General features: G+C 46.7%; 1 protein-coding gene and 1 non-coding gene across 3 annotated transcripts in view; both read left to right on the top strand.

The window, feature by feature from the left end:
• PRKCB (protein kinase C beta) overlaps nucleotides 1-20365 on the top strand; it is a 367575-nt gene that overhangs the window by 169406 nt on the left and 177804 nt on the right. The gene's annotated exons all lie outside the window — the stretch shown is intronic.
• TRNAG-CCC (transfer RNA glycine (anticodon CCC)) lies at nucleotides 8477-8549 on the top strand. The gene has a single exon. It is a non-coding gene; the product is annotated as a tRNA-Gly (tRNA).

Genomic DNA, 20365 nt, shown 5'->3' with positions numbered 1-20365 from the left:
GACAAAGGAGTCTGGCAGGCTACAGTCCAGGGGTTTGCAAAGAGTTGGACACCACTGAACCACGGAGTACACACAAACATAGTGAAATTTATTGAAAAGCGTATAATGTCCTTTAGAGAACTGGAAAAAACCTCCCCAAACAACCAAATCAGTCGTATCTGATTTTGGTTCTTGTGTTGCTTTGGCCCTAAATTCAAATTCCAGAAGAAATGTTATTCTCTGAAGCTTAAGTTACTTAACCAGCCCTTTTCTTGGGCTTTTAAAGTCTTCCCTCTTTAGGGAACTAAATACAGTGGGGGGGAGGGGTGGCTTTTTGAAGAACTGGGAAACTTATGCCTCATCACTGAGGCAGAGATGTTTGCAGGTCAAAACAACACATGTCCACTACAATTTCTCAATGCTACTTTGCAGAATACAGACAGGTTGAATGCTTAAGGATTATTTGGGTAGCCCACTCAGAACAGACCTCAGCTGAAGAGATACAGACAAGGATCTGGGGATCTGTATTTTGAAGTCCTTTGGGTAATTCTCCTGGGGAGCCAAGTTTGGAAACCAGCAAAAGGTCCTATCTCAGAGTGGTTCTGAAACCAGAATGGTGGGGTTTGAATTCAAGGTTTGCCACTAACTAGCTGAATAAATAATCTTGGGCTAGTTACCTAACTTCTCTGCCTCAGTTTTCTCATCTGTAAGAAAAGGATAAAATAGCATCCTCCTAACAAGGTTCAGGCAAGGATTAAATGCGTTAATCCATGTTGAGGGTTTCTCACTGTGCCTGGCAAACAGTAAGTGGTAGTTAATATCGCTACCACCAGTGGTCCCTTCGAAGTTTAGAACATGAGTTTAAGATTGGAAAAGACCCTGATGCAGGGAAAGATTGAAGGTGGGAGGAGAAGGGGATGACATAGGACGAGATGGTTGGATGGCATCACCGACTCAATGGACATGAGTTTGAGGAAGCTTCCCTGTCCATCACAGGGAAGCCTGGCGTGCTGCAGTCCATGGGGTCGCAAAGAGTCGGAGACAACTGAGCGACTGAACCGAACTGAGCTTTATTTTTGGCATGGCATGCGTCCGTCTTGCTTGCCACAAAATGGATACACCAAGGCTCCTCCTGTGAGCTGGTTGAGGGGGAAAGTCTAATGAAAATGATGGTAATGTGGTGAAATGCAGTTCTTCTGTCGGTGAAATGAATTCTGCCCAATTCTTCTCCCATTTGCTGCATGCCACTGATGGCATCCGCAGTGCGGAACCCGCATGTAAAGGTCAGGGCGAATTGCTTCTCCACAGCCCTCTGTCCCTCACTGTCACAAAGACACAGGGTTTCGTGCTATGAGGAAGAAGCACATCCCCAGTGTGCAGTGTCTGGAGGATGGAAAGAGCTGTTTCTCCAGTGCACGGATACGAGAGGTGCCGGGACTAAAGGAGGCGGGCATGTCCTGTCTTATGAATTATTTTGGCTTCTCCTGGGTAAGGGGAGGGACTGGCCTCAGAGGCTGATAACAGGCAATTTCCCAGAAGACCTCAGCCTGTGGAGGCTGCAGACGGAGGGGGAAATAGAGCATTCAAAGGTAGATGACCCAGAAAGAGACATCCCTCACGTGAAATGCTCTAGTCCTGGAGTCAGAAAGGCTCTGCCTCCAACTCCAGTTGTCTGGACTCCTGGGATGTCTGAGTAGCAGTATTTTACTTAAGTAATAATATCCAAGAGCTGGCATTCACAGATAAGATTCTGTTTTAAGCACTTTCCATAGAATCTTTCTTTATTCTCTGTTACACTCTAGGAGGTGAGTCCCATTGTCGTCAGTCCCATTTTACAGATAAGGAAACTGAGGCTCTCAAGAGACTGAGGGACTTGCACAGGGTCCCATGACCAGTGAGTAGCTGAGCCAGTATTCACACCCAGGCAGTCTGGCCCAGCTCCGTGTTCTTACCAGCACCCCAACCCGCCTCGTTACTTCAGCCCCGTTCACCTGGAAAAGCTAACTGAAACAGACAGCCCTTTTCTCCAGAACTGCCTTCCCACATCTGTGCCCCCAGAAACTGTCTGACCTCATGGCCTGGGTTCCACTGGGTCCAGCTACACATGGACACCTGCCCCAAACTGGACCCATCAGACTCCCTCTTCCAAGAATTTACAATCTGGGTTCAGAGGCGCTGCTTTTAGTCTGGGCTGGTCACGTGGTTTTTGCAAACTGTTTCTTGTACAGGAAAGGGTCCATCTTGATGAATTTTCACACAGTGAACATTTCTCTGTAACCAGAACCCCAGCAGTCTTCCTGTGCACCCTTATCATCCCTATACCTCCAGCCCCTTCCATCAGGGTAACCACTACCCAGGCCAACAGCCGTTTGCTTGCTTGCTTTATTTTATTGAGCTATTTAGTTTTTTTTCTCTTTTATTTCATTTTATCGTGGAGAGAACACAACATCTGACCTACCCTCTTTGTTGAATTGTTTTTCTGTTCTGTTTTTTTGGCCCAGAGGCCTGGGAGATGTTAGCTCCCTGACCAGGGATTGAACCTGCTCCCCCTTTGTTGGAAGGCGAAGTCTTAACCACTGGACCACCAGGGAAGTCCCTCTTAATACACTTAAAAAAAATAATTTTTTAAATTTATTTTTAGTTGTGCTACGTGGGCTTTTCTCTAGCTGGGACGAGTCGGGGCTACTCTCCAGTTGCGGTCCTTGGGCTTCTCATTGCGGTGGCCTCTCGTGTTGTGGACCACAGGCTGTAGGGCACGCAGGCTCAGTAGTTGCAGTTCCCGGGCTCTAGAGCACAGGCTCAGTAGTTGTGTTCCTCGGGCTCACTTGCTCCATGGCATATGGGATCTTCCAGGATCACGGATCGAACCTGTGTCTCCTGCATAAGCAGGTGGGTTTTGTTTTTTTTTTAACCACTAAGCCACCAGAGAAGCCCCCCCTCTTAATAAGCTCTTAAGTGTATGATACGGTATTGTTAACTGCAGATAGTGGTGTGCAGATCTCTAGAGCTCACTCATCTTGCTTAACTGAAACATTGATTAGTAATTCCCCATTTTCCCCACCCCAGCTTCCAGGACCCATCATTCCACTCTTTGATTTTATGAATTTGATATGATTAGAATTATACAGTATTTGTCTTTCTGTGTCTGGTTTATTTCACTGGACATAATGTCCTCAAAGTTTATCCGCGTTGTTCCGGGTTGCAGTGTATCATTCCTTTTTAAGCATGAATAATAGTCCACTGTATGTATATACAGTGTCTTCTTTATCCATTCATCTGTTTGTATGCATTCAGTTTGTTTCCTCACCATTATAAATAATGCTGCAGTGAACATAGGAGTTGTGAAGTCTCTCTAAGATCCTGATTTCAGTTATTTTTGGATAAATACCCATAACTGGAATTGCTGGATCATATAGTATTTCCCTTTTTAACTTTTTGAGGAGTCTCTAAATGGGCTAAGGACTTGAGTAGACATATATCTGAAGACATACATACAGGTGGGTAACTGATATCTGAAAAGATGCTCAGTATTCATCAGAAAATTCAAATCAAACCCCCAGTGAGACCTCACACCTGACAGGCTGGCTATTATCAAAACAGACTCCAAAGACGAGTGTTGGTGAGGGTGTAGAGAAACCCTTGCTCACTCTTGAAATAAATGCAAAATAGTGCAGCCACTATAGAAGGAGAGTGTCTGCTTTGAACTCTGTACACATGGAGAGACCCTCTCTTGTGTCTGGCTGCCTTCCTTGATGTTTTGTTTGTGGCCACATGACTTTCAAAGGATGCATGCATTCATCAGGATGTCTGACTTCAAAGCCAGCCAGGACCGGGCAGGTAAGTAAATGAGTCAAGTGTGTGATAACAGGGACATCTCATCTAGAGTGTGTGCACCCTGTCTGAAAGGGGCAGCTCCATTTTTTTTTTTCAATTCCTGTTCTTTAAACAACTAAGATCCAGGTTTTCCAATTTTTTAAAGAGTCGTCTGAATCCCCCAAATATGGATGCTGACAGATAATTCAAGAACAACATGTATGGTGTATTTTAAAAACATGTTTGGACTGGATTCCATTCTGTATATTTTGTTGGTCAGTCAATAAGTTGTGTCTGACTCTTTGCGACCCCATGGACTATAGTCCCCGCCACCCCCCCCCCAGGCTCCTCTGTCCATAGGTTTCTCCAGGCAAGAATACTGGAGTGGGTTGCCATTTCCTTTCACATGGGATCTTACAGACAGGGATCAAACCCATGTCTCCTGCATTGGCAGGTGGATTCTTAAGCAGTGAAGTCCTCATTCTGTCTACTACCAGTTTATAACCTCTGAAGGTGGGAACTGTCAGTGGAAGGTCATGTCTCATGCCCCCAGCCTAGTCAATGAAGGGAGAAGGAAAAATGTAGTCACCGTGGTTAAGGAAACTGCTGCTGCAGCGTTCCCCTGCTGTACTTGAACTCTCCGTGTCCAATGGGACCTGCAGCGGGGTTGGGGTGCGGTGTATGTGGGGGGTGTCTGGCAGCCACTTGCTTCTCCTACATGCAGTCTTCAAGGGGAATCATTCATCATTCTCTATATTTATTAAGTGCCTGCTGCTGCCAGGGACTGCTCGATGAGGATTCAACTCAACTTTCTATATTTGCTCAGTTACCCCCCACCCTGCATCAGACCTTGCCATTCTTAATCCTTTTTAAATAGGGAGACCTGGGCCAGGATGCCTTTCTCTCAATTCAAGCCTCACCTTTTCTATATATTGAGAAACGTTTCAAGAGTTTTTGTCTTTTCCTTGGCACCTTTCCCTGCTTTTCTGGGCTGAAATAGATTCTCCTATTTTTAAACAATTCCTTCTGGTACTTTCAGCAGTAGTTTGGAGGTGAGAGTAGAGTAAAATGTTCAGGTTCAAGTTTCTAGTCTTGCTTGTTGTTTGAAAGTATGGACTCTGGAGCCAGCCTGCTTGGGTTCAAATCTTGGCTTTGCTACTACTGGCCGCGTGACTCTGGATAAGCCGCTTAACCTCTCTGTGCCCTGGTTTCTTCATTTTCAAGATGAGGACAATAATCTATCTACTGTGTGGGGATGTTGTGTGAAATAAGTTGGTTCGTGCAAAGAGCTTAAAACAGTGCCTTGCGTGTTATGTAAGTGTTTGCTTGACTCAGAATCTTGGACCTGTTTGCTTTCAAACTCAGCCCATCGGTTCTGACTTTCCTCTGATTCTGCATCTCAGCCCTTCCTCTTGCAACTCTCTGCCTTTGAGCCTCTTCATCCCTTACCTGTGAATCTCCAAAATTCCCCTGAGCGTGGGTCAGTTCTTGGGGCCTCTTCTGTTCCTAGACTTTCCCCACCCTCATACTCTCTCCATCACTTTGTACCTCCTAAATAATAATCAAACCTAACATTTACAGGCGTACCTTGGAGATACCGTGGGTTAAGTTCCACACCATCAGTAATGGAAATATCACATGGATTTTTTGATTTCCCACTGAATGTAGAAGTTATGTTCATACTCTACGGTATTCCCATTAAGTATGCAGTAGTATTATGTCTAAAAAACAGTGAAGTGGAAGTGTTAGTTGCCCAGTCATGTCCGACTCTTTGCGATCCCACGGCCTGTAGCCTGCCAGGCTCCTCTGTCTATGGGATTCTCCAGGCAAGAATACTGGAGTGGGTTGCCATGCCTTTCTCTAGGGGATCTTCCCAACCCAGGGGTTGAACCCAGGTCTCCCTCATTGCAGGCGGATTCTTTATCATCTGAGCCACCAGGGTAGCCCCCCCCAAAGAAAAAATGTACATATCTTAATTTTAGAATATGTTATTGCTAAAAAATGCTATCGTGGGAGCCTTCAGCAGGCTGTAATCTTTTTGCGGGTGGAGGGTTTGAAATATCGTGAGACTTATCAAAATGTGACAGAGACAGAAAGTGAGCAAATGCTGTTGGAAAAATGGTGCCGATAGAATTGCTAGATGCAGGGTTGCCACAAACCTTCAATTTGTAAGAAGCTCTTTTGCAGTGTAAGAAAAGGAAACGAGGCGCACCCCCCACAGACAGTCCATCCCCACAGACAGGCCTTCGTCCAGGCTCCACCCACTCTCCCTGGAGCAGCAGCCTCCTGTCCCGACGCCCCGCTTCCTCTCTGTCTCATCAGCCTGTCATTTCCGTATTGAGACATTCTGCGGAGTCATCTTTCCAAAAACCGGGTGTGATCTTGTCATTGTTCTTGCTGAAAACACATCAGTGGCTTCCCATGGTTTTAGAGGCACCGTTGATTCTCTGACGGGTCCATAAGCAGGATCTTCATACATCCTTCTTTGTCACACTGGCCCGTATACACACCTGCTTATTCTATTGCCTTGGGATCCTAAGGAATGTGTGCTCCTGCTAGTCCCACTGTTCTCACAAGGATCTCCTCTGGGAGAGAAGGATATGGTTGCCCTGCTCCCAGCCCCTGCATGCTCTGGCCCCATCAATCCCTGTAGCCTCTTCCTGACCCCTCTCTCCTCACCCTCCGAGACTGAGCTTCCTTCCTTCAGTCTCCCGTCCTCCCCAACAGCTCTTCCCCCACAAGGCACATGCCTTGCTCTTCCCTCTGCCGGCGGCTTCTTGACTCTTCTTCCCCTTGAGCTCAGGGAGTTTCAGTTGCATATTTGAAGCCTCTGCAGAGCTTTATAACCAAATGCCGGTGTCTGGGCCCATTGCAGACAAATGAAGTCAGACTTTATTGACTCAAAGCCTCTCTGTTGATTTTAATGTGCATTGAGGCTTAAGAACCCTGATTGACTTGTATTCATCCTCTAGGCCACAGCTCAGCTCCTTAGGGAAGCCCTCCCTGACCTCCCTGACCAGGTCACTTCTGCCTGTTTTGCACTCCTAAAACCCTGCATACCTCTCCTTACTGTCACACATCATAGGGTCACTTATTTATATGATGAACAAGAGCTTAGCTGTGTGACCTTGAACAAGTTACTTAACTTTCTGAGCCTCAGTTTTCTCCCCTGTAAAACGAGAATAATAAACCTATTGTACAATGTCAGTGAGGGTCAGATGAATTAATTATATGTAAAGCTCTTAGAGGGCTTCCCAGGTGGCGCTAGTGGTAAAGAACCCGCCTGCCAAAGCAGGAGACATAAAAGATGAGAGTTCGATCCCTGAGTCGGGAAGATCCCCTGGAGGAGGGCATGACAGCCCACTCCAGGATTCTTGCCTGGAGCGTCCCATGGACAGGGAAGCCTGGTGGGCTATAGTCATGGGGTCACACAGAGTCGGACACGACTGAAGCGACCTAGCCCACACGCACAAAGCTCTTAGAACAGTGTCTGGCATATGTTAGCTCTTACTATAATGATGATCACGGTGATGATGATGGTTATCCCCCACTGGAATCTAGAGAGCCCTTGGGGTGGGGTCAGCGTCTGCTGTTGGATCACTCCCTACCTGAGACAGCACGTGGCACATGAGAGCTCTTTAATAACTGCTGACAGAGTGGTGTCCCAGGGATGTTTTTGGTGACAGGGTAATCAGTTGGCGTGCACAGGACTTGTCTTCCTCAGTTAGGTTCCTTGTCTCTATGGACCTACTGGTTTAGGATCCATGTTTCTAGTGCCCAGAGTTAGAGTCATTAGGATCAGACCCTACATGGGCTTGTGCTGTCCAGAGTCCCAGGTGCTGATGGTGGCCCGACAGGCATTCGCCTCAGCAGCGTCCTGCATGTCCTTCTACATAAGAGCTCTTTCTGCTCTTCTGAAAGGCAGACGTGGGGGTGCCAGGGCTTCTGTGGCTGAGGAAGCTCTCAGGAAGCCAGCATGGTGCTCTGAGTCCAGGAATCAAGCTGAGAGCATCTTTCAAGTTAAGTAACCTCAGTAACCTCGTGTCCTGGTCCTGCATTTGAGTGACCTGCACACAGCAGGGAGTGGGGTGCCCCTCCCTTTGTTGGCTGATGGCGCTGTGGGTGGAAGGGGAAGCTAGGGGAGAGGCTGGTTGTTCATGTTTTGTGGTTGATGGAGGATTTATTTATAAAGCAAGGGTGTGATCTGTGGCAGTGTTTCTGGTCCCTGAAAGGCTACTATACACTCTGAGCAGTGAATTCACAGGAAGAGGCAGGGCAGAGCTGTGTGAACAGCCCAGAAGGTAGAGTGTAAGAACTCGAAGGGCCCTTGGGTAATACTCAGCTTAACTCCCTTGTTTTTTCAAGGGGGAACTGAGACCAGAGCATGGAAGTGACTTGGCCAAGATCATAGGTGTAGTTTTTATTTTAAGCTGACATCGATCAAATACACACTGTCTGCCAGTCACTGTGCTGATAAGCACGGTATAATCATGATTTCATGAATGCTCACAAATCTAAAAGCTGAAACATTTGTTTATTTATTGTATTCCACCCACAAAGAGTGTTTACTAACTGCCAGGCACCGTGCTGAGCTTTTTACAAAAATTAACTCAATAGCATCTCATGATCCTGTGAACATTTAGTGCTATTATTATTGTTTCTACTTTAAAAATGAGGTGGGACTTCCCTGGTGGTCCAGTGGCTAGGACTCTGCACTCCCAATGCAGAGGGCCCGGGTTCAATCCCTGGTCAGGGAACTAGATCCCACATGCCCCAACTAAGAGTTCTCATTCCACAAATATCCTGCATGCTCAACGAAGATCGAAGATCCCACGTGTCACAATTAAGACCCAACACAGCCAAATAAATAAATACCTTTTAGGAAATGAGGAGGTGTAAGCACAACAATGTTAGGTAATCTGCCCCAAGTCACATGAGAAGTCGTTAAGTTTGGATTCAGTCCAGGAAGCCCAGCTTCGCAGTATATGCCATCTTGCTGTAGTGGATCCCCATTTTACAGATGAGAAAATTGAGGCTTATACAGCTTGAGGAACTTGTTCAAAGCTACATGACTGGGAAGTAACAGAGCTGGCACAGAATTTGGACCATCTACCTTGAGAATCTGGCTCACGAGCTGTCTACTAAGTCCCCTATCATGAGGGCTGGGGTCTCACGGCTGAGGGATCCAAGCTGAAGACAGGGGATGGGGGCTGAGGCAGAGCTTGGAGCCAGGCAGGGGGTAGACCAGATCAGCCTGGTCTGCTTGTGTTGAAGCAGGATGCCTGCAGCTGAATAGTACCCCCCGGGGGTGCAGAGCCCTGACAAGTGCCCCAGGTCCAGGTTCCACCCTCTGTCCTTCAGATGTTAGCTCAGACTTCACCTCCTCGGGGAAGCCTCCCAGATCTGGTGACAGAATCCCTCACCATAAACTCTTTAAGCACCTTGAGCTTCTCTTGCACGGCACTCAGAAGTGTGCATTTGTTTGTACCTTTTTACTGTCTCCTCCCAGCTAGGCTGGCAGCCCATCAGGGCAGACCCTGTGTTTGATTTTGTTCATCCAGCTTCTGACACATACCAGGCACTCAACAAACACTTGGTGAATAAGTGGATCATTTCCAGGTAGCACTAGTAGTAAAGAATGTGCCTACCAATACAGGAGACATAAGAGATGCGAGTTCGATTCCTAGGTTGGGAAGATCCCCTGGAGAAGCAAATGGTAACGCACTCCAGTATTCTTGCCTGAGACATCCCATGGACAGAGGAGCCTGGTGAGCTACAGTCCATGGAATCTCAAAGAGTCAGACATGACTAAGCATGCACACTCACACATGGACTTCCCTGGAGGTCTAGTGGCTAAGGCTCTGTGTTCATAATGCAGAAGGCCCAGGTTCGATCCCTGGTCAGGGAACTAGATCCCACATGCCTCAACCACGAGTTCGCATGCCGCAACTAAAGATTCCACGTGCTGCAGGCTAAGACCCAACACAGCCAAATAAACAAAATAAAAATAGATATTAAAACACACACACACACACACACACACACACAAACACACTTGCAGTGTTAGATGTTGAAAGAAAGATCAACAAAATTTAAAAGGCAAGTGAAAAACTGGGAAAATATTTACCATGTATATCATAGGTGAGTGGGTAATGTTCTTTAAGTTGTATAGGAAGCTTGTTACAAATCATTCAGAAAGAAGTAAACTTGAATTTAAACATGGACAAAGGCTATGGACAGAAAATGAATGATAACAGTGAATATTTAAAAATATTTACTTCCACCAGTGACTATTAGGCAGTTTTCAGGCAGTAATGCATTGAGCTCTCCCATTAACTTAGGCAGTAATTATTATTATCCAGTTTTTAGATGTAGAAACTAAACCTTGAAAGGGTTAAATAATTTGCCCTGTAGTCCAGAAGCTAATAACTGCAAGAGCTATGTCTTAAATTTGAATGTGGCTATTAATTAACCCCTAATGTTGACACTGACTCCAGTGCAGATTGTAACCCAGGAAATCATATTTAAAATCCTACTGAAGTTGACACAGCGGAAGCTTGTCTTTAAATGGAACAATTACTTATTTGCTCAAGGGGCCGGGGTCGTAGTGGGCGTGGGTATCACACCCCCCTCTCCCCCCGCAGGCACTGGAGCATCTACACAGCTCATCAGCACTATTCACTCTGCTCTCTGGAACACAATGAAAGATCTTCACCAAATTACAGTGTCCCCTTTTCAACTGTGTAATTACAGCTTCTAACATTCTACGCATTTCATGTGCACAAAATCTCAGTCCACATCGTCCTAATTAAGGTTTCCCTGCCTGTTTGTCTCTCAGGAATTCTCGGCATTTTGTTTGCAGTTTGGGACATGGCCATGCTGTTGGGTTACCCAGTGGGCTGGTACGTGCTGTGGGAGTTTCGGGGTATCCAGATAAACACGAAAATATTCTACTGTCATCAAAACTCTACAGAGCTATATAAGGAAAAGTCGTATTCCTTTCCACTTTGTTCCCTCCTACCTTCCTAAAGAAACACTTTTTTATTAACTTCTCTTGCAGCCTCTCCTTCTAGCATTTGTTTTTGCAGGTTTGAGTAATTTAAAATATACTTTCTTATCCTGCCTTACTTTCTCAACCCAAAGGTTGCCTGCAGCATAGTTCTGCACCTTGGGTTCTGCTTCTTTTTTTTTTTTTTTTTTCGACTTCACTTAAAAATATACCCTTAAGATTTTTTCCTCTTTAGTGGAGAAAACTTCATTTTCATACCTGAATGGTATAGTCCATTGTGTAACTGCAGTAAGATTTATTTGAGTATCTCCATCCCTATGACATTTGGCTCATTTAAAATCTTTCACTATTATAAATGATGCTGAAGTGAACAACCATGTATAAAATTTCCTCTGCATGTGGGTTTATCTCCAGGATAAATTCCCAGAAGTGGGATGGCTGGCTCAAAAAGGGAGAAGCATTTGGACTTTTGATATACATGCCCATTTGCCCCCACAAGGTAATGCCGATCGGCCTACTCACCGCGCATATGTATGTCTGTGTTTCCACAGCTTGTTAATGCAGTCCGGCGGGATGAACATCTTAAAATTTCATTGTAAGGGTTGTCTATTTCATTTTTAAGGTGTGTTAGAAAAAAACATAATTTGCACACTGATCCCACAAGTTCACACTCTTAGTTTTATTTTAAAATAGGTTAAAATAGGTTTGAAAATAGGTGAAAGTGGCATGCTAAGTGAAAAAACAGTGCCAACTATTAATAAATAATTTTATATGTAGAATGTAGGCATGCAAAAATATGACATATCAAGACTGAAGTTTGGGAAGTGTTGCCATGATTACCTTTTCTCTTTGGAATAATACACTCAAGAGCCTGTACATCCTTCGAGCAAGGCGCAGTGCTGGGAGCTTTAGTCATCACATCCAGTCGATGAAGTAGGTTCTGTGTTTATCTGCACTTTATGGACAAGGAGGCAGAGACGCAGAGTGCTTGAGTCACTTGCTTGAGGCTGCACAGTTAACTCCAGAGCCCAGGCTTGCAAGCTTCCTTTTGTTCTGACACTATTTCCAGCCAGGGTCTCCAGGTGTGCCTTGCCTGTCTACCTCCTGGGAAACATACCTTCAAGGCTTTTGTGGTCTATAAAGGGCCAGGGGTGACACAGTCTGAATTTATAGGCTGCCCTGACTTTCTTCTCTGACTGATGCTGTGGTGTGCTTTCATGACCTTTGTGTTTCAATACAGCTTCCGTATTCCTGCAGCTTTGCCTCAGCTCAGCCAAATTTCAGCCCACCTGTGCACAAAGCCATAAAGCCCATTCAGACTGAGAGAGGCTATTTTGGGTTGTGATTTAGAGATTTACAGTTCTTTTTTCCCCCTGATCTGTGCTTCCTTCATCCTTAGCTGCATAAGCCGCGAGTCAGGTGATGAACGGAAGATGCTGAGCTGGAATGGGCCCGTCCTTTGGTCCTGGGGAGTTCACAGTGAAGACTCTGGTTTGGGGTGGGGGTGGGGAGTTCCGAGTGACCCGACAGTGGCTGGTGCTGCATTTGTGTGGGATGAGGGGTGTCATCATCTGTAACCCTCTGTTGGGTGGGAGACCCTCTGGGAAGGCTGAGGAGCAACCAGATGACCCTCAGGTGTCCCCACTCTGTTACTGCGTATTTGGAACCTGACAACTTGATTACAGTCCTGTCTCTTCTTCTTTCTTGCTTTGTGACCTTGGATAAGTTACTTCTCTAAACCTCAGTTTGGTCATCTGGAATACCAGGATCATAACTCCTATGTCATTGGCCTTTATGAGAGTTTAGTGATATAATATCCAGGTGGTGCTAGTGGTAAAGAACCTGCGTACCAGTGTAGGAGACATAAAAGACACAGGTTCAATCCCTGGGTCAGGAAGATCCCCTGGAGAAGGAAGTGGAAACTGACTCCAGTATTCTTGCTTGGGACAATGGACAGAGGAGCCTGGTGGGCTGCAGTCCATGGGGTCACGAAGAGTCAGACAGGACTTAGTGACTAAACAAGAACAACAATAATGATGTGATATGGAATCCTTAGCACAGTGCTTGGTAGAGCACTGTGAATTCGTGGTGGCAGTGAGAGTCACAGTAGTTAATTATCATTTTATTGTTGTTATTTGACAATCTCTTGCATCAGGATCAGAAGTGGAAGAAAACTTGGAAATCGAGTTTTCCTGGTATGAAGCATGATGGAGCTCAATGCCATGAAACACTGGGTAGAGGCATCATGCCAGGATCCTGTGAGAACCTGACTTCTTAGGGGTGAGAGAGATGACCAGGGACTCTAGAGGTCAAGTGATGATGCTGGGGGTCGAATACAGAAATTTCAAGCCCATTTCTGAAAGCTCTTGGCACTTAGCCCCATGAACTTATCATTCAGGAGTATGAGGTTATGTCCACATGAGGTTGGAACCCAGCCAGTGACTCCTAGGGAGAGAGGATGGGGAATCTGGCAAAAGTCACAAACCCAACCCCAAAACGGGGGCCAGGTAGGGAAGGGAAGAGCGTGAAGCAGGCAAGGTGTGAGACAATAGAGAAGGATGGGAGCCGTGGAGAACTAGAAGCTTATCCTATATCTAAAGGGTGCCGTTGCTGCTCCGCCCAGAGGAACATGTGTCCAGTGTTGCCCCAACTTGTGAGTTTTCAAAAGGAACCAGAAATCTACATTTTTTTCTGACATTTCAGGATTTTTAAGATATTTTTAAGAAGCTCCATATGGGCCAAATACAGCTTGTTTGTAAACTGGGTGTGGCCTTTGGCATCCAGATGGTAACCTCTGAACATGAAGAAGGACCCGGGCCAGGAGTGGGGTTGGGCTGCAGATGCACTGGAGGGGGTCCAGCCCTTGTGGGCTGGGCTGGGGAAGCCAACTGTAGGACAAGGTGGGGGGATGGAGGCAGGGCTGGGCATTGCGTCTTTGACGAGGATCCAGACAGACCTGGGGGGAGAGTTCTGACTTAGGGGCCACATGGATCCCTTATCTCATCCTGGTCAATAGCCACAGCCTCAGAGGCTGGGAAAGGAATGTACTTCGGGCTAGAGGCAGGGCTGCCATTTAAGCTGTATCCACCAGCACAACTGGGCCAGTTGTGAAAATGATGAAGTATTTATTTGCTGATTGGTGAATAGCCACTGGGCCCTTGGAACCTCCCCGTCCCACCTTCCACCCATCCACTTCTTTCCCTAGCAGCCCCTCCCCACCCTACCTTGCCATGATCTGGCAGCTAAAGTGTTAACTCCCAGCGTAGCTAGGCCCTGCAGTCCATTCTGATCAGTCAGTGGGCAGTACTGCCCATACTTGAGCCAAAGTGATTGTAAATATCTTGACAATTATTCCACCCCCCTCCCCTCCTCCCAGTGCGGGTAGCAGATGCCTGCTTAGGTTGGCTTAAGCCTGAAGGATAAATTTTAGAGGACACAGGAGACTCAGATGGAACTGGAGGGCAGGATGCCAGGCCCCTAGGAGACTGCAACCAGGAGCTCCATCCCTGGGGTCATGAAGCCTTTGTCTTTGTTCCTTTCTCCTTGGAACCTGCTGTCACTAATCACCACCTCAGCCCTAGGGCTCCGTGTGTCCTGACTGCCCGGCCCCTGACACTTGAGCCCAGCATCCACCTCTCCACCGGTCACCTGTGTCCAGGTTTGGGGGAGGGTCATCTCCAGGTGCAGACCCGCCCCTTGGGCCTGGGCAGACATAGACAGGCACCCTGAATGATTCTCCTTGAGGATCTTCGTGTCCTAAGGACCCCAACTGTGGGCGTGTGGCTTTGTTCCAGGCTCTCCCAAGTGGAAGGAGGGAAGGGACCAGAATCAATCAGGAGATGACCTGGTTTTCTGGGTGGTCTGACAGATGAGAGCAGGCATGGGGGATGGGAGTGGGGATGGGTGGAGTTGGTATTTACAAGCCTTAGCCCTCCTGAAAGAGGAGGCAAGGGAATGAGATTGGAGGAGCCTCCATCAGCCTCTTAATAAACCACAAAGAAACAGACTTTCCTCTGCGTCTTGCCTGAGTGGCCTTTCTTTCCCCTGTCTGGTGTAATTCATCTTGCACAGGACTGTCCAGGTCATGTGCATCGTCTAGGGCCTCTCTGTGCTTCATAGTGATGACTTCGGCCCAGTCCTGCCATCACAGCTCACTGACCTCTCACTATATTCCACCTACTGTGTGACATGCAGTGCTCGCAGTGGCTGGGGAGCCCTGGGCAAGTCACTATACCTCGCTGTCCCTTGATTTCCTCATCTGTAAAATGGGGTAGTAAGCAGTACAAACTTCACAGAGGTGTTATGACGATTAAATGAGTTAATGTCTGATAACTCCCTGCAAGTGGCTCCTGGCATGAGTTAAACACTCACTAAATGTTAACTCTCACTCATTAAATATTTATCGAGCACCTTCTATATGTCAAGTACAATATATGCTCTGGGATATCATGGAGAGCAAAATTCCCTCATGTTGCATGCAGCTAAGCATGAGAGAGATGCAGTTAAAACACACAGCTACAACACAGTGGTATAAATACTGTGATGGGAAAGATAGGGGTGGGTGTTAGACAGTCACGTCCGACTCTTTGCAACCCTATGGACTGTAGCCAGCCAGGCTCCTCTGTCCATGGAATTCTCCAGGCAAGAATACTGGAGTGGGGTTACTATGCCCTCATCCAGGGGGTCTTCCCAACCCAGGGATCAAACCCAGATCTCCCACTGTAGGCAGATTCTTTACCATCTGAGCCATCTGGGAAGCCCAAAGGGGTGAGGGGCATGGCAGTTATTTCTTTCTGCTTTCTCTCTGCCATTAGAACATAAGTTCCACCAGAGGAGGCATTGTCTCCTTTGCTCACAGTTGTACCCTCAATGCCTGGGAAGAACCTTGCTCTCAGAAAACATTTACTGGGTGAATGAACAAAGGAAAGCAGAAAGGAAGTGCTATTTTAGCTGGACCTGAAGAATGAGGCATTAATGAAGCTGGGGGTTGCAAAGGAAAGAGAGAATACCCTGCTGTATCCCCACTTTGGAGCCAGGCACACCTGGGGTGAGTCCCAGCCCTCCAGGGGCCATCTGGTTGACCTTGGAGAAGGTCCTTCCTTCTAGACTGGGTTCTTTTCATCATCACTGAAATGAGAATGAGTAACCCCTTCCACATGGCTGTTACTGGGCATATGGACAGCTTGCAATCACTGTTTTCTTCTTCCTTCTCTTTCTTTGTGCATCCTGGCACCTCCTGCTGCAGAAGAGACTTGCTAAGATGGAGAGGGTATTTTTTTTTGTAAGTTTTTTAATTGGAGGATTATTGCTTTACAATGTTGTGTTGGTTTCTGCTGTACTGCAGTGCAAATCAGTCACAACTATATGTATATATCCCCTCCTGCTTGAGGCTCCCTCCCACCCCCCCTCTCACCCCTCTAGGTCATCACAGAGCACCAGTCTGGGCTCCCTGTTACATAGCAGCTTCCCACTAATTATGTTTTACTAATAGTGATGCTGAGAGCTTGGCGTCTGTGCACCAGTGCTGAATTGAATCTTGGAGACAGGATTTTGGGTGAAGTAGAAGAGCTTCATTGTTTTGCCAGGCAAAGGGGGCCATAGCAGGTTCCTGCCCTTGAAACTGTGTGTCCCAACCCAGGACAGTTTGGTGAGGAGTTTTATAGCGATGGTTCAAGGACGGGGTTGCTGATAGGATTAGGAGGTGCAGGGCCTACACTCCTTTAATCTGGTCTCAAGTAATCTTGAACCAGGACCCTGCCTGAAGGCTGCGCTGTTGTTTCTCAGCTGCTCTTCCCTTCAATAGTGTCTGGTTAGGAATGCTTGATTCCTTCTCCCTGAGATTCCCCACTAAGACATATGCATAGAGGAAAGTGCAGTGCTAGCAAAGAGCAACTTTATTGTTAGTGGAGCTTTGCCTCAGATCTCCAAGTAGAGCTCATGAGGCCCTTGGGGACTCCTTTTTTTCTATTGAGGTAGGCCTCAGTCAGTTTAGTCACTCAGTCGTGTCCGACTCTTTGCAACCCCATGGACTGCAGCACGCAGGCTTCCTGTCCATCACCAACTCCCGGAGCTTGCTCAAACTCACGTCGATCGAGTCAGTGATGCCATCCAACTATCTCATCCTCTGTCGTCCCCTTCTCCTTCCACCTTCAATCTTTACCAGCATCAGGGTCTTTTCCAGTGAGTCAGTTCTTCCCATCAGGTGGCCAAAGTATTGGAGTTTTCAGCATGAGGTAGGCCTAAGGACAGTTAAAACATCCTCAAAACTAATTCTTGGCTCCTATAAGGTCAGCATATCAGGGAACCCAGAAGGGAGCACAGGAACCAAGAGAAGAGAGAGACCTTCCCCCAGGACTTGGAGTGGAGTTGGTCCAGGCCACTCATGCCCACCCTTCTTAGGGTGAGACCATGGGACCTGGACCCAGCCGCCTCTTGGAGAGGAGGGAGTTACGGGCAAGGAAGAGAAAGCCACGCCTACTTAAAGGTGGGCGTGGCTTTAAAGACCTGGCTGGACCAATCAGCGTCCTGGAATTTAACCAACCAGATGGGCTCTAGTCTTCCTTAGAAGCCCAGGTGGCACAGTGGTAAAGAATCCACCTGCCAGTGCAGGAGACACAGGAGACCTGGGTTCGATCCCTGGATCCGGAAGATCGCCTGGAGTAGGAAATGGCAACTTGCTCCGGTGTTCTTGCCTGGAAAATTCCATAGACAGAGGAGCCTGGCGAGCTACAGTCTATGGAGTTGCAGAGTTGAGCCAGCAAGGGGAGTGAGAGAAGCCTTGAGCTCCCCCTTCAGGCCAATGCGGGTCATGAACAGGTGGGTTTGAGGTACTCATTTCTCACCTTTTAAGGTGGATTCACACAGGGCAGGCAGTGGGAAGCATTTCATGGCACAGAGCACTGGGACTGTTTCCAGGAACCTGATGTATTTTTTTTTTTTTTTTTTTTAGTCTCGGTGCCCAGGGATGGAAATATGGCTGGTTAAGCCATCAACTGGGAGCCTGTAGTTTTTGCTTTGTGATTTCCAAGCCCTGATGTTGTTACTGGGGTAGCAGCTCAGTCCTCGAGCAGGAGAGGTGGCAGCTGGGGTCCTTCTGAATCCTGGAGCTCTGCAGGTCCCACAGCCAGAGCAGAGCTGACGCTGCCTCTTAACCTGGGCTGTTCAGGGCTATGCAAGGGTCACCCTTTCACCTGCTTGACCTCAGAGGCTTGGAAAGTCAGGAAGGAAACATTGTAGCTCATTAAGAAGATACAGGCCAACAAAAGCCTTCAGGGATGGAGGATATTTTAGGCAGACTTGTTGAAGTCGAGTTTTCATGCAGCAAAATTCACTTTTTAAAACATATGTACAGTAAAATTTACATGGTTGATAATATAGCTCATTCAAAGTCACCCCATAAAAGTTCCTACATTCTGTCCATTTGTTATCAATTCCCTTTTCTCCTCTGATCCTTCTTAACCACCAATCTGTTTTCTGTCCCCATAGCTATGCTTTTTCTTTCTTTCTTTTTTTTTAGTTTTTCCTTTTCTAGAATGTCATTTAAACGGAATTAAACAGCATGTCGGAGAAGGCAATGGCACCCCACTCCAGTACTCTTGCCTGGAAAATCCCATGGACGGAGGAGCCTGGTAGGCGGAAGTCCATGGGGTCACTAAGAGTCGGACACGACTGAGCGACTTCACTTTCACTTTACCCTGTCATGCACTGGAGAAGGAAATGGCAACCCACTCCAGTATTCTTGCCTGGAGAATCCCAGGGACGGCGGAGCCTGGTGGGCTGCCGTCTATGGGGTCGCACAGAGTCGGACACGACTGAAGCAACTTAGCAGCAGCAGCAGCAGCAGCAAACAGCATGTATTTGAGATGGTTATCTTACCCTAATGCTTTTGAGATTCAGAAAGGTTACCTATATCAGTAGTTCATTCCTTCTTAGTGCTGAGAAGTATTCAGTTGTGTGAATACACCACATGTGGTTTATCAATTCACATGTTAAAATGTTGAGCACTTAGGTTGTTTCCAGACTTCGGATATTATAAATAAGGTGATTATAAACTTTGAGGTTTTTCTGTAGATTCATGTATTCATTTCACACCTAGGAGTGGGAATACTGCGTCATATATAATAAGGGGATGTTTACCTTTATAAGAAACTGCCATGCTACTTTCCAAAGTGACTCTACCATTTTGCATTCCCCCAATATTGCAGGAGGGTTCCAACTGTGCTCTCTCCACATCAGCACTTGGTATTGTCAGTATCAGTTTTCTAAAATGTTAGCCAGCCTAGAAGGTATAAGGATTATTTTTACATTTTGAAAATAACAGTTTCCTAAGGAGAAATGCTCATTGTTTTTATAGCACATAAAATAATTTCTACTTATTGTGTCTGTTTCCTTATTCATTCATTTTCTGTCTCTGTTAGAATATGTTTAGGAAAGGCACGTGCATCAATAAATAGATGTGAATGGGTGAATGAATGGATTGGAGAAGAGATGGGTAGCTTATGACAAAAGCTAGAATGTCAGATCAGCCTCAGGTTGGAACCTGGGTCCCTTGTCTTCTCTTCTGCAATATACTTTTTCATGGAGAAAGCAACTTGCAGGCTGAGTTGGGAAAGAGAAGAAGAAATTTTTTTTAATTAGAGCATCTCTTGAAGGAAACAGACATCACGTGGAACCAGAGAGTCATGAAGGGCATGGCTTGTTTGGGAGTATGAACCAGTCCTGTGTACGGAAAACACAGTGTGTGTTGGAGGCATAGTTGGGATCACATGGACGATGTAATAATAATAATGATGCAAAAGCTTTCACTGCTTACTGTGTGCCAGGCAGTTCTAAGATCTCTCCATAGGTTAATTCATTTATTATTCCCAATGGTCGTGTAAGCTTACAGCACTATCAGTTTCTTCATTGTGCAGACAAGGAAAGTGAAGCACAAAGAAATTAAATATCTTGCTCAAAATTATACATCTAAGAAGAACCCAGACAGTTTATGTTCCTAAGTCTGTACCTTTAACTTCTACACTGCACTGCCAGGTTAGGAAGGGCACGTTAGTTAGGGAACCATATGAGCCGCTGTAACAAATAACCCCCAAATATAGTGACTTGAATAAGACAGAAGGCAGGTTTTCTCTCAGATGTCTGTCTAAAGGGCAAAGTGCAGGGCCAGTGGGTCCAAAGTGGTCGCTTCCACTTCTCACCATCTTCCAGCCAGTGAGAATGGAAGAAGGGGCCTAGGAGGCTGCACTATGCAGGATGCTAAGTCACTCCAGTTGTGTCTGATTCTTTGTGACCCTATGCACGGTAGCCCACCAGGCTCCTCTGTCATGGGATTCTCCAGGCAGGAATACTGGAGTGGGTTGCCATGCCCTCTTCCAGGGGATCTTCCTGACCCAGGGATAGAACCCACATCTCTTACATCTCCTACACTGGCAGGTGGGTTCTTTACCAGTAGTGCCACCTGAAAATCCTGGGAGGCTGTATGCGCTTAGTCGTTCAGTCATGTCTGACTCTTTGTGACCCCATGGACTGTAGCCCGCCAGGCTTCTCTGTCCGTGGGATTCTCCAGGC

Source organism: Giraffa tippelskirchi, chromosome 13 (assembly GCF_054371585.1).
Source record: "Giraffa tippelskirchi isolate mGirTip1 chromosome 13, T2T-mGirTip1v1.2.pri, whole genome shotgun sequence".
NCBI lineage: Eukaryota > Metazoa > Chordata > Mammalia > Artiodactyla > Giraffidae > Giraffa > Giraffa tippelskirchi.
Note: the sequence above shows the minus strand (reverse complement) of the source record. Positions and strands in the feature narration are given on the sequence as shown.